At 37.9% G+C, this 13,145-nt stretch overlaps 1 protein-coding gene and 1 non-coding gene across 9 annotated transcripts in view; both read left to right on the top strand.

The window, feature by feature from the left end:
* The window catches only part of SIPA1L1 (signal induced proliferation associated 1 like 1), a 416,028-nt gene that overhangs the window by 67,894 nt on the left and 334,989 nt on the right, over positions 1–13,145 (top strand). The gene's annotated exons all lie outside the window — the stretch shown is intronic.
* On the top strand, positions 5,863–5,933 carry LOC111521746. The gene has a single exon (XR_002725049.1). It is a non-coding gene; the product is annotated as a small nucleolar RNA SNORD56 (small nucleolar RNA).

The raw sequence follows: 13,145 nt of genomic DNA, 5'->3' as shown, positions 1-13,145 counted from the left end.
TGAAGCCATTCAGCATCAGGTGGGTATAAGAGGACCCTGAGGATGATTTTCAGCCTATGTCCATTTAGATTTGGAGAAAGAGTATCCGTCCATTCTCCTTGCCCTCAAGTCTCAACTGTCCAAGCAAGAGGAAGCCAGAGAGGCTTGGGGAGTGCAGGAAAGCTACAACTCCCAATACCCGTTTGTCTCCTGAGGATGGACAGGCTCTGGTGCAGGCAGATGCTTCAGGAGTTCCCCATAATCTGTAGGATGGAAGCTGAGTGCCTTAATATGGCAGAGGCCCTCTGGATGTGGCTTCTGCTTTGATCGCATTCTTCTCACTTGCCTGTCACCGAGCCTTGTTTGTTCTAGTGGTGGTGAAGTCCTTGCATAATGTGGTTTCTTGCCTTTCAGTACCCTTGCTGTTTCTTCTCCTTAAACATTGCTCTTATTTGCTGAATACATTCTTATTTTCCTTTCAGGACCAGCTTAAAAGTTAACATGTGTAGAGTTTTTCTGCTTTGCTCAAGTTATTTCTTAACACATACCTCTGTTACAGTACTATTGAACCTTTTTATTTAGCTTACTCCCCTAGACCATAAAATCCTTGAGTACAGGGACTATGTATTCTGTTTAACTTTTCAGTGCCTGAAAGCTCTCAATAAATGGCACATTCTGGGCATTCAGTAATTTTTGAATGAATGAACATAATTCTCACTTGCCTTACCATATTGATACTTTATTGTGGCTGTGGCTTTGGAATTTAACATCATGAGATATAATAAATACATAGTGGAACTTGCCAATTTTTTGATTTAAACCTTTGAAGTGTATAAGAGTATACTGGACTCCCTTATTAAATATTCCAGTGGAGAGGATGTCAATATATGGAGGGGGATTCCTAGTTTCTACAAGACCACGTTGTATTTTAGATTACCTTCTTTTAGTAATACCCCTTAAAAATTGTCAAGTTATTATAATATTTTCAATAAGAAACACATCTTAGGTCTAAAAAAGGGTAAAATGAGGCTAAGGAAAATTTAAAATAAGTAATTGTGTAAAGAAAGATGACATTAACATGCATTTGAAAGTGCAGGAAATCTGTGGTAAGAAATGTTCCAAATTAAATTGGGTGCACACTATGGACGATCGAAGAACAGACTGTGTTCTGATATGGTGTGGAGCTCATAGTTTGCCAAAGCTGTTTTATAAAATCTTACTGGACCACACTCATGCTAGCAGGACTTGCTTTAATAATAGCTTTGTGACTGGGCATGAAGGCTCATGCCTGTAATCTGAGCACTTTGGAAGGCTGAGGCAGGAGGATCACATGAGGCCAGAAGTTCAAGACCAGCTTGGGCAACATGGCAAAACCCAGTCTCTATCTTCCCCACACCCCACCAAAAAAAACTTCAGCTGGGATTGGTGGCATGTACCTGAAGTCCCAGCTACTTGGGAAGCTGAGATGGGAGGATCACTTGAGTCTGTGGGGTCAAGACTGCAGTGAGCCATGATCATGCCACTGCATCAAGCCTGGGTGACACAGCAAGACCCCATCTCTAAAAAAATAAAAAAATAATAGCTTTGTAGTTCAGTAACACCAGTGATCTGGTTATCCAGGGCTGATCAGATCCTGGAAAATCTGATATGCTTAAACAGAATTTTTTGAACATTGATGTCTACTAGAAAGTCACTTGTTAACAAGCAGTGAGAAGTAAATGTTCAGGCAGACAAGTACTTGATAGTAGAATAAGCAAACCCTGTTCCTAGGTGGCTAGATTGCTAGGGCAGCATTGTTATCTTCAGAAAGCTTCTTGGGATGTATGCACTATCAAAGCCAGCAAGGGCGGAGGAAGGTGTTGACTTGCTACCCAAATTTTGTTCTTTATCCCCTGCTAACATATCAGCCTAGATCTCTTAAGAGAGTTGTTCTACTGGGCACTCATCCTTTCTCTCACAGCTTCTGGCTGATCCTAATCAAAATAGGATGTGCCTCCCCTATTACCCTAAATAGTTTAAATTTCTCCATTCACTAGTTAATTATACAGCATTAATTTCCAAATGTCCATTCATTAACTGGAACCCCCTATTGCTATTATTTTGTAACTAGAAAATGGTTTGAAGTTACCGGAATGTTACGTCATTAATCTCTTGTTGCATTTATGTATTATTCTCTAGACTTGATGAATGATACTCAGATCTTATTCATAGGAGAGAACTATCTTGCTTGAGAAACGTCTCTGGTGTGACTGTCTTCCTTTGTTCAGATCTTTTCACCTATTCTCCAGCCTCTCCTGCTATATATATCTGTTGTAATGTTCATTTAAAATCAGCAGTGAATAAAATGACCTCATCCAAAAACGAACTGTTTAACTGTGTATTTGAGTTTAGTGATTTGGAGTCATGTTTGAATTAAGTGATGTGGATTCCTATTGCAAAAAACATTGTAGATATTCCTGAAGTTTATAGTCGAATAATGTGCCCAAGATACCATCTAAAGTTAAGATAAACTTAAGGTGACCTGCTACTGACTTCACCTGATGGATAAGCAGTAAGGAGAAGGACAGTTAAAAGAATTTATATGATTCGTTTTAATACTAACTCAAAAGAAGAAGCTATATTAGAGCTTGTTAAAAAGATTCTTTTCATCATTTCAATTATGGATAAAAAAATTTGGGTGTTATTGTCATGTTTAATAATGGGGCTGCATTGTATAATACAATGCTATTGAAATAAGAAAGAGAAAATGTACAAAGGCATAATTATAGCCAAATGTGCAGTTATTTTGGTCTCCTAGTTTGGAGAGGGCCCTTAGGAAATTTTTCTTAAAAAGAGTTTGTAATGTTTCATAGTTTCATCAGATCTACAAAATACATTTCAAATACTTTCAAGAAAGAAGTTTTGACATAATAACAAAGAAAAATAGGCATAATTTTGGCAAGGGTGAAGTTGTCAGGCACAGAGCATGTGTTGTTTTGTTCTGTGTTTCATTGGACTGGCAGAGTCTACTTTCCTTTTTGAGTTCTACATAGGCTCATACTATGACTGTTCATGCTGCTTACATAATATGATGAGTGAGGCTTTGGGATTGATGGTTAAAAATGACTGAAAGGCTGGATGTGGTGGCCATGTCTATAATTCTAGCATTTTGGGAGGCTGAGGCAGGAGGATCATTTGAGGCCGGAAGTGTCAGACCAGCCAGGGCAACATAGCAAGACCCTGTCTCTACAAAAAATAAAAAACAATTAGCCGAGTGCAGTGGGGCTTGCCTGTAGTCCTAGCTACTGGGGAGGCTGAGGTGCGAGGATCACTTGAGTCCAGAAGTTTGAGGCTGCAGTGAGCTATGATTGTGCTGCTGCGCTCCAGCCTGGGTGGCAGAGCAAGACCCTGTCTCTTGAAAACTCAAGAGCTGGTCCTGCTGTAGACCACACTCGGGTTCCTTTCACTGAGACTCCTCTTGTGGACTTGAAGACCAGGACTGTGTCAGCACCAGTGTTGTTTCCCTTGGCCCAGTATATGGAGGGATTTATATTTAGTAAGTTTGAAAACTATGCGCCAGGTACTTGCTAGAAACTCTATATATGTTATTTTAGTTAAGGCTTTTTACAACTTCTAGATTAAGGAATTAGTCTATGTATTTCAGCCACCGAGTAGTAACTTGCCCAGGGACAAAGTAAGGGTACATCTGAAACTTGACTTCCCATGCAGGTCTGATGATGGAGCTCATGCATTTTACACTCCACTGTAATGTCCTGTGCTCCTTAGAGAAGGGAACATAGTAGCTTGGAGAACATTTCTTGTCCTTTCTTGCTTACCGTGTCAGGATCTCCTTCTGTATGCATGGTCCAGATCATTAAAAAAAAAAAATCCATCCTTCAGCCATCTAGCCACTCATCCATTTATGCATGCATCTAGTAAATATTTATTGAGGACTTATTCTGTGCCAGGTGCTGTTCTAGATCCCATAAATATGCTGGTTACCAAGCCTTCTCTGCCCTCTTGAAGTTTATACCCAGTTATCTAAAGACTTATTATATAGTGAGTTTGGGGTAGAGGGGAGTGTCTGGGTTCTGAAATCAGTTCACTTGGGTTTCTCAGCCCAGTGCCAGACTTTTAGCAGACCCTCAAAATGTGTTTGTTTCTTTTGCCCCACTTATTTTTACCTGATTTTTATGCTCCTGGCCAACTGTTGTCCCCTGTTTGTTCATTTACCCTTGTACTTTGACTTGTTGACTTGGGTTTGTGTGTTTTTTCTCAGTTCAAGATCAGTCTGTTAATCTTTAGAAACAAGCATGTCCTGCAAAGCAATTTGGTCCAAGTGGTCAGTTATCTGAGGTTGAATATTAAGAAGGTGGTATGGTAAAACTGGTGTAATTTTTTGCTAAAATTTTTTCTTGGCTCTTAAGCATTAACCCTAATTATATTGTATATCTATAATTTTGTATTGTTTTGAGTAGCATTGTTAGTAGTTTACCATATGTTATATTGTGCTACATGTGTCATTTAAAAAGGTTTACTATATTTTAAAATGCCATGTAACGAGTTAATGCTAAAACTCTTTAACAAGAGCATTAAAATTAGATTCTGTTATAAAATTCATTGAGCAAATGCTATTCATTATGGAGAATCTTGAGTTAGTTCCATTTGTGGAATGTTTTTTCTGTAGAATATCTTATATTTTTTGATAAATTTAAATTATTTACCGACGGTTTTTAAGGTAAACTAAATGGACAAATTTCAAAATCCCCATTTGGAGCTGAGTCTCTTTCTAGTACTGGGCTCTGTCTGGCTAATGGATGATTCTGACTGTTGAAGGTAACTACTGTTAATAACTTCAAAGGTCAAATGTAATCTCGATAGAAATACTGTTTTTGAGAATAGTGCATTTACTTTATGATGGTGCAGTTTCTTTCTTTGAACAACAGTACAGCCATCTTCTCCAGTCCTTTAAGCTAAGGATTTTAGTTGACTTTGGTCCCATTTTTCCTCCATCATGACATGTAATTGTTTTCCGTGTGTTGTCAGTTTTATCTCTTCAGTCTCTCTTACATTCATTTCTTTATTTCCACTACTCTAGTTCAGATCCCAGTCATGTCTCACCTCAAAAATTGCAGCAACCTTATTACTAGTGTACATATATATATAATTATATATATATATTTAAAATAGTGTCTTATTACTAGTATTTCTTCAGTATTTTTCCTCTTTCAGGCTGTCTTACAATACTATTAAAATTTTTTTTGGAGTGGGCAGGGAATAATGTGTTTGTGTGTGTGCGCGCGTGTTTGTGTGTGTGCGCGCGTGTTTGTGCGCGCATACAGGCACATACGGTTTTGATTGTGAGAATTTCTAATCAACCTTTTGGTAGCTGCTCACTGCCTGCAGGCTAAGTTAAGCTCCTGAGCAGGTCGTTTAAAAACTTCGTGGAATAGTTCAAGCCTTCCAGTGCCAATGCCTCGGTCTCTCTCCTTGCCCTTCTAGTTGCTTCCAGCAAATGAACTATTTTCTTTGCAGTTTGGTTGTTAGTGGAGTAGTGCTTTGTTAGTATTATTTGCCAAGTATGGTATTCAGAATTTCTTTTGTTCAGGCAGCCTTTTAATTATAAAAGCCACTATTTCATCTTGTTTGTACATCTTATGTAAGTACACAGTGAGGCATTTTTAGTGTCTTAGGTGGAAGAGTTTGTGTTCTACTTTTAATTGACTTTTATAAGATGTGACAAATTACCACAGAGTTTCTTTTTTCTTGAAAGGTTGATGGCCTAACTAGAATTAAATAACCAAAATTTAATTGCATTTCTTTAGACTAATTTTCAAAGGTTATTGTGTTCCAGGTATTATTTGGAAGTTTCGAACTATTTTTATACGTAAAATTATGTTTTCACTACAATCATGGCAATATTTTTTGTCAACAGCAGCTCACCTAGTGAATGTTGATACTTTGGGTCTGAGTGAAAACGAATTGTAGCATTTTCTTTTGCATTAATAAATTGAGTACTCACTTAAACTACCTGATAGAATTACAAGTCCTCCAAGTTTCATTCAGATTAATGTATTCCCTGTATTTAAAAGTGGATATTTACACATGAGCAGTGACTCTGAATGACACGCCTTGTGTGACTGACACTCTTGGGATGCTGAGATTTGATGATCATCTTTGTAATCTTGTAATGATTGATAGCACACAAGTTCATGGGTGCCAGAAATGTTGTTGAAGTAGGCACTTGAGTTCCCTGGCTTTCTGAAGGGTGAGGCCAAAGCTAGATGACAGATACCACATGGATAGTAAGGACAAAGTAGGACTTCATGTTCTTTTGCTGTCCTTGAAGTGGTACCTACTTACACTTTGTGTCCTTGCTGCTTTTACGTATCCTTCCCTGTGAATTAGGTTGTGAACTTTTCAAAAGGAAGTTCAAGATCATTGTGATCTTTGGAGCTCCACAGCTTTTTGCTCAGAACTTTATACCCAATAGATGTTTCGTAAGTGTTTGAATTAAAGTAAGAACATATTCTTAAATAAAGTAATAATTGCACCTTAATTAAAATCTAACCTGTTTGGCTGGTGAGGGTGGAGATAGATGTCAGCTTTCATTGAGGAGTGGCAAGTAAGTTTAGCACTGATTTTTGAGAATAAGGAAACATACAGCTGAAATCATGTCATTTAGGACTGACCACTATGATGCTCATAACATGTTCCTTGATGCATATTCAGGTCCTGTTTCAGCTGTGAACTTCTGCTTTTCAAGTTTTTGTTTTGTCACTAACCGAATGTTTCTTAAAATCTAATGAAGGGAAGAGGGAGGCAGTTGATGATGTTTGTATTATTCACCCCATCTGTTTCCTATAAATGAGAGTAGTTTCCACGTAGTGCCTTTTGCCCATGTAGTCAAAAGCACCATACAAATGTAGGCTGTGGTTCTTTCAGTGAGAAGACAGTTAAGAACGCACTTGTGTTGTGTTGTTTTTGAAACAGGGTCTTGCTCTGTTGCCTAGGCTGGAGTGCAGTGGTACCATTGTAGCTCACTGTAACCCTGAACCCCTGGGCTTAAGCAATCCTCACATCTTACCTTTCTGAGTAGCTTGGACCACAGGTGCACACCACCATACCTGGCTAGGTTTTAGAATTTTATTTTGTAGAGATAGGGCCTTGCTGTGTTGCCTAGGCTGTTCTTGAATCCCTGGCCTCAAACCATCCTCCCTTCTCTGCTCCCAAAGTGCTAGGATTACAGGTGCAGGTGTAAACCATCACACCTTTTCTTCTTCTTCTTATTTATTTATTAGTTTTTTGAGACGCTTGCTCTGTCACCCAGGCTGGAGTGCGGTGGTGCAGTCTCGACTCACTGCAACTTCCACCTCCCGAGTTCAAGCGATTGTGCTGCCTCAGTCTCCCGAGTAGCTGGGATTACAGGTGTGCACCATGACACCTGGCTGATTTTTGCATTTTTAGTAGAGGTATTATTTCACCATGTTGGCCAGCCTAATCTCTAACTCCTGACCCAAAGTGATCCACCCGCCTTGGCCTCACAAAGTGTATTTTTTGTTTTTTTTTTTTGGAGTTGGGATTTCACCATGTTGCCCAGGCTGGTCTCAAACGCCTGGGCTCAATCTTCCTACCTGCCTTCACCTCCCAAAGTGCTGGCATTACAGGCATCAGCTGCACTACCAGACCCAGCCCAAGAACTCACTTTTTAAAGGTCTGAGCTTGCCATTAATATATCTTCTTGTCATCTTAATACCAAAAGTGACTTTTTTGGTGTGAAAAGTAGGTGGCATACTTTGTAAGGTGCCTTGAGAACTTGTGCTTTTCTCTGGGGGATTAGGACTATCTGTTCTGGAATTGTGCCACTTCAAGAAGTAAGCCTACTTATTTTCATTTTAAAAGTGGATTGAAGGCATCCACATAAACCATCTCAGGGCACTTAAGACTGTTTTGGCATCATTACCAAAATAAATCAAAAGAGTTATTTTTTTTATCCTATCATATGGCACTTTTTACGAATTCATGCTTTGCAAAGGAGCAAATTGAATCTTAGGGAATGTTTGGTAGTCACGGCAGCAGTGGCTGCCTTGGGTGGTCAAGTGGCACAAATAAGGCTGGAGGGATGTTGAGATCGTATGTGTGTTTTAATTGATTCAAACATACTAGGAGGAATGAGTGTTGTATTAACCTGTATAATATGTACATATATTTATATGTAATATATTTTATATTTATATATATTTCACATATATTTTATATACTATATAAATATAATATGTATATATATTATACAGGTTATATGTATATATTATGTGTATATGTTTATATACACATATTAAATGTGTATATGTTTATATATACATATGTATATATGTTTATATATTGTTATATATGTTAATATCTATGTCGATATATACATATTAAACATTACTGTTTTTAATTTTAAAATATTTCAAGCAAACTGGAAAGGATAAGGAATTGCCTTCCAGCTTCATCAGATCTTAATGTTTTGTCATATTTGCTTCAGGTCTTAAAGCATTTTGGAAACAGTTGAAGGTCCTTTTTTCTGCTCTCCTGATCCTGTGCTTCTATTGGAGTGCATATCACTTGATGACTTCTAAGACAAATGCTAAATTCTTGTCAGATTACTCAGTGAGAAGTAGAGTGGTAGTTTCCTTTAGGGAAATGGAATTTATGTACCTCCCATTTTCAGATTGCACTTGCAGCAGCCTCCACAACGAAGGAGCCGTGCTTCCAAAGAGGTTTAGTGAACATGATATGGGATCATTGAGCAAAATGAGAAGAGTATGTATTTTAAAAAGTAAATTTGATTGTTTGTGGGTATTCATGGTCTGAGTTGTTGTTTAGCTTAAACAACATTTCAGAGCCACTAAGTAGTTTGTTCAGGTTACTGTTAATCTGCTCAAATGCCCGAAGAGTCACTAAAACTGATATTTTTTCAAGAAGATTTTGTGCTGTAGTTTCCAAGGGTGTTCTTCTCAAGTTACACTGACTTGGCTGGTTTTAGTAATTTTCCTTGAACATTGCCTCCAAATTATGGGATTCTGAATACCTCTCTTTTACTTTCTTTATTCTTTTTTGCATAAATATAAAATAAAAATGCTGGGTTTTTTTTTAGTGTTCCTTAAAGGCTGTCTGATGTAATTGTATGGCATATTTTTCTTTGTTGTTCGTCTGTTCAACTCTGCAGTTACATTAAACTTTATCATGTTTTACAATCATAGTTTAGTTTTGATAGGTTCCAGAAAACAGAAAGAAACATACCCGTCCTGAAATGTAGCTTTTTTGTGTGTGCTCTAAAACATTTTTCTTTACATAACTTTCCTCAGTTAGTGTTCCCATTTATCCCAATATTTTTAGCAAAAGTTATATTTAATTAAGGTAGATAGGCATAACTAAAAATATAAAATGTTAAATGAATGCTAAGAAAAAAATTAACTTTTGGTAAGTTATGTATCATAATTAAGGAAAAACCAGAAAAATAGAAATAAAAAAATTTACCAGTAATCTTATCACTCATAAATATCATAAGATTTTTTTTACTTGTGTATTTTTCCAGTTTTTTCTGAAAAAATATAAAATAAACATTTTAACAGTTTGTTGTTAATAACATGCATTTTTATGTAGCATTGTCGACAGTAAACTAATAATTTATAAATTATCCCTAAATTACAATTATTGTAAATACTATAAAGTGGAGGCTGCATCATACAATGGTAGAAACCTAGGCTTTGTATCAAGCGACTTAGGGTGGAATCCCTGCTTGTCCTGTTATTAACTGTGTGACATTGGCCAAGTTACTTAACTGTTAGGAGTCTTTTCTCAAATGAAAAAAAAAAATGGCTAATAATTACCTTGCAAGAGTATTATAGGAATTAGATGAAATAATGAGTCTCATTCATTTATGTAGTGCTGGGAACACACTGAAAATTAACTTATAATCGAGAAGCAGTGTATTAATGGCATTGTATAAAAAAGGCAAGGATTTGGAATAGGATTGTCTTGGGTTTAAATAACAGCGGTGCCACTTCTTAATTTATCTTGGGCAAGTTTTTTTTTTTTTTTTTTAAGACAAAGTTTCTGTGTCCCAGGCTAGAGTGCAGTGGCGCGATCTCAGCTCACTGTAACCTCCGCCTCCCGGGTTCAGGTGATTCTCTTGTCTCAGCCTCTCGAGTAGGTAGGATTACAGGCATGTGCCATCACAACTGGACAATTTTTGTATTTTTAGTAGAGACAGGGTTTCACCATATTGGCCAGGCTGGTCTTGAACTCTTGGCCTCATGTGATCTGCCTGCCTTGGCCTCTCAAAGTGCTGGGATTACAGGCATGAGCCACCGTGTCTGGCCTTGTAGGATTTAAAACTTCACTGATTATTACACTCCTTCCTAAAATAGAGATAATGCCGGTGTCCTAGGATTGTCATATTGATTGTATGAGGTAAAGAATATGTGCCTGGCATATTAGAGATGCCATCATTATTATTTATAAGGGAAATTACTTAATTGGAAGACATTTAGATATTTTGATATTTAAATTAATGTCAAGGAAGAAGCTTCTAGATGTCCTAGATTTTATTTTTACTATTATAATAGTATTTATGGTTATTGAGGACTGTGTGAACAATTTTATAACTGCTGCTGTCCCCCTCTCCCTCTGCATTTGGAATAGGTAGCCATCTTTAAAATAATATGTAAAGAGACGTGTTTTTGAGAGACCGTCACATGAATAATGAAAAGCTTCTGAATATAATTATATATATTGAAATATGTGCCCCTGTAAATGCCACTCATATGTACATTGTAGATCATCTGTCTCCATTCTTCTTAAACTGGGTGTCTTTCATAGCAGTGCCAAACAGACTTTTCATGTACTTCTCTGCCTCAATTTAATATTTTCTTTGTGATTTTAAGTTTTAGAAGTACCAATTCATATTCCTTCTTTTTGCTAGCACAGTGTACCTATTAGTCATTTAGATATATGTATAATGAGTTTGAAAAATGTTATGTAAAAAGAGTCTTGATAGGGCCTGGTGGCTCACGCCTATAATCCCAGCACTTTGGGAGGCCAAGGTGGGTGGATCACTAGGTCAGGAGTTCAAGACCAACCTGGCTAAGATGGTGAAACCCCGTCCCTACTGAAAATACAAAAAAATTAGCCAGGCATGGTGGCAGGTGCCTGTAATCCCAGCAACTCAGGAGGCTGAGGCAGGAGAATCGCTTGAACACAGGAGGCAGAGGTTGCAGTGAGCCAAGATCACACCACTGCACTCCAGCCTGGGTGACAGGCTGAGACTCCGTCTCCAAAAAAAAAAAGAATCTTAATCATACTCTTTCCACATTCTGCTTTTTAAAAATGGCTGTCTTTTTTTGTCAGTTTATACTTCAGTGTTAGATCGTAGAAGCAGTACCCTTCAAAATTAAATTCGGAGTAATTTTATTATGAAGTTATAGAAAATGAGCTTGTGGATGGGTGAGCTCAAGCCAGCTGTGCAGCTTGTCCAAGTTGACCAAGTTGATGGTCTGGTTTGTAGTCTAGTTGCCAGTCCCAGTCCTCTGCTCACACTTCAGTATGATCACTGTATTTCCTCCTGTAGGCCACCTGGTGCCTTGCCTCTGAAACTACTCTTTTGTATCTATAATAGGATGAAGCTTACTTTCCCTTGACTGCGCACACACACACACACACTCACACACTCACACACTCTCCCACCCACCCACCCACCCACCTCACAGTGAAGAGACTGTTTTGGTTTCAGTTAAAGCCAGTAAATTAATACTTAAAATTTATAGATTCATGACTTTTGCCAGAAAGCTAGAAATTCTGTTTTGAAGGTTGGCGCTCAGGGGTATAACTATAGTCAACTTTTTCTAAATTTGCATTGGATTGGCTTGCTTAAAAATAACTTTGGTAACCAAAAAACATTCTTTTAGTATTTTAGGATCAAGATCAGGTAAAGGCAACTCACCTTTTATGGCTTCTACCTGTAATCCCAGCACTTTGGGAGGCTGAGGTGGGCAGATCATCTGAGGTCATGAGCTCGAGACCAACCTGGCCAACATGGTGAAACCCTGTCTCTACTAAAAATACAAAAATTAGTTGGACTTGATGGCAGGCGCCTGTAATCCCAGCTACTGAGGAGGCTGAGGAGAATTGCTTGAACCCGGGAGGTGGAGGTTGCAGTGATAAGAGATTGCACCACTGCACTGCACTCCATCCTGGGCTACAGAGCCTAGGGTTCTGGGGGAAGAACCATTTTTCCCCTTCAAGTTTATTAAAAAACAAAGTGTTTTCTAATTTCGCTTAAGTTATAAATTTTTATTGTAAGTTTTCATAGTAGGACCAGCCTCACAGTAGGCGTATATTAACTATTAACTTGTTACAGGTCTTGAATTACGTTCAGCATTGCAAGGGCTTCCATTTAAATTCTGTTATTTGATCCTAACAATAATTTTGTGAGTTAGGTAGGAAAGGACTTCATTTTACAAAGAACTTAGTAGAATTTCTTGGGTGCCATTAAATGATGATTCTGGGGTTTGAATTTAGGACATCTAGCTTCAATTCCATACTTGTGCAGTGTCATGCTGCTTTCCCATGCGAATCTACAAATGTTTTGATTCTTGGTATTGTAATAATTGTTCATTTATTCAACAGAGTTTTTAATGAATGCATAATTTTAAGCTCTAGGCATTTAAGGATGAATAAAAAGACAAGGTTTCCACCTTGAGGAAGACTCAGTAAATAAATAAACAAGTACCAAAAATAATTCTTGTGCCTGTGGTAACAATGATTGTTACATAGCAGGTGCTCAGTAAATGCTTATTGCACAAATGAATGAGTGAGCAAAGTGGTAAAAAGGTAATAAGTGAGGGTAGCTGCTTAAGTAGATAGACTGACCTGGAAAGGTCCTTCTGAGGAACTGACACCTAAGCTAGGCAAAGAGCGTTTTTGACAAAAGGACCAGTGCAGGCCAAGTACATGAGGCATGAAAGAACTTAGCTCATTGGAAGGCATCAAAGATGGCCAGTGGAGCTAGAGTGAGTATGCTGGGGAGACAGAGGTTCCAGATGAAATTGAAGAGAAAGAACTAATCATGTAGATCCTTATAGACATAGCAAGAAACTTGGTGCTTACTCTGATGTTGGGGGACAGTTCTCCACTTGTCTCTT

The sequence above is a fragment of the Piliocolobus tephrosceles genome, chromosome 6, assembly GCF_002776525.5.
Source record: "Piliocolobus tephrosceles isolate RC106 chromosome 6, ASM277652v3, whole genome shotgun sequence".
Lineage (NCBI taxonomy): Eukaryota > Metazoa > Chordata > Mammalia > Primates > Cercopithecidae > Piliocolobus > Piliocolobus tephrosceles.
Note: the sequence above shows the minus strand (reverse complement) of the source record. Positions and strands in the feature narration are given on the sequence as shown.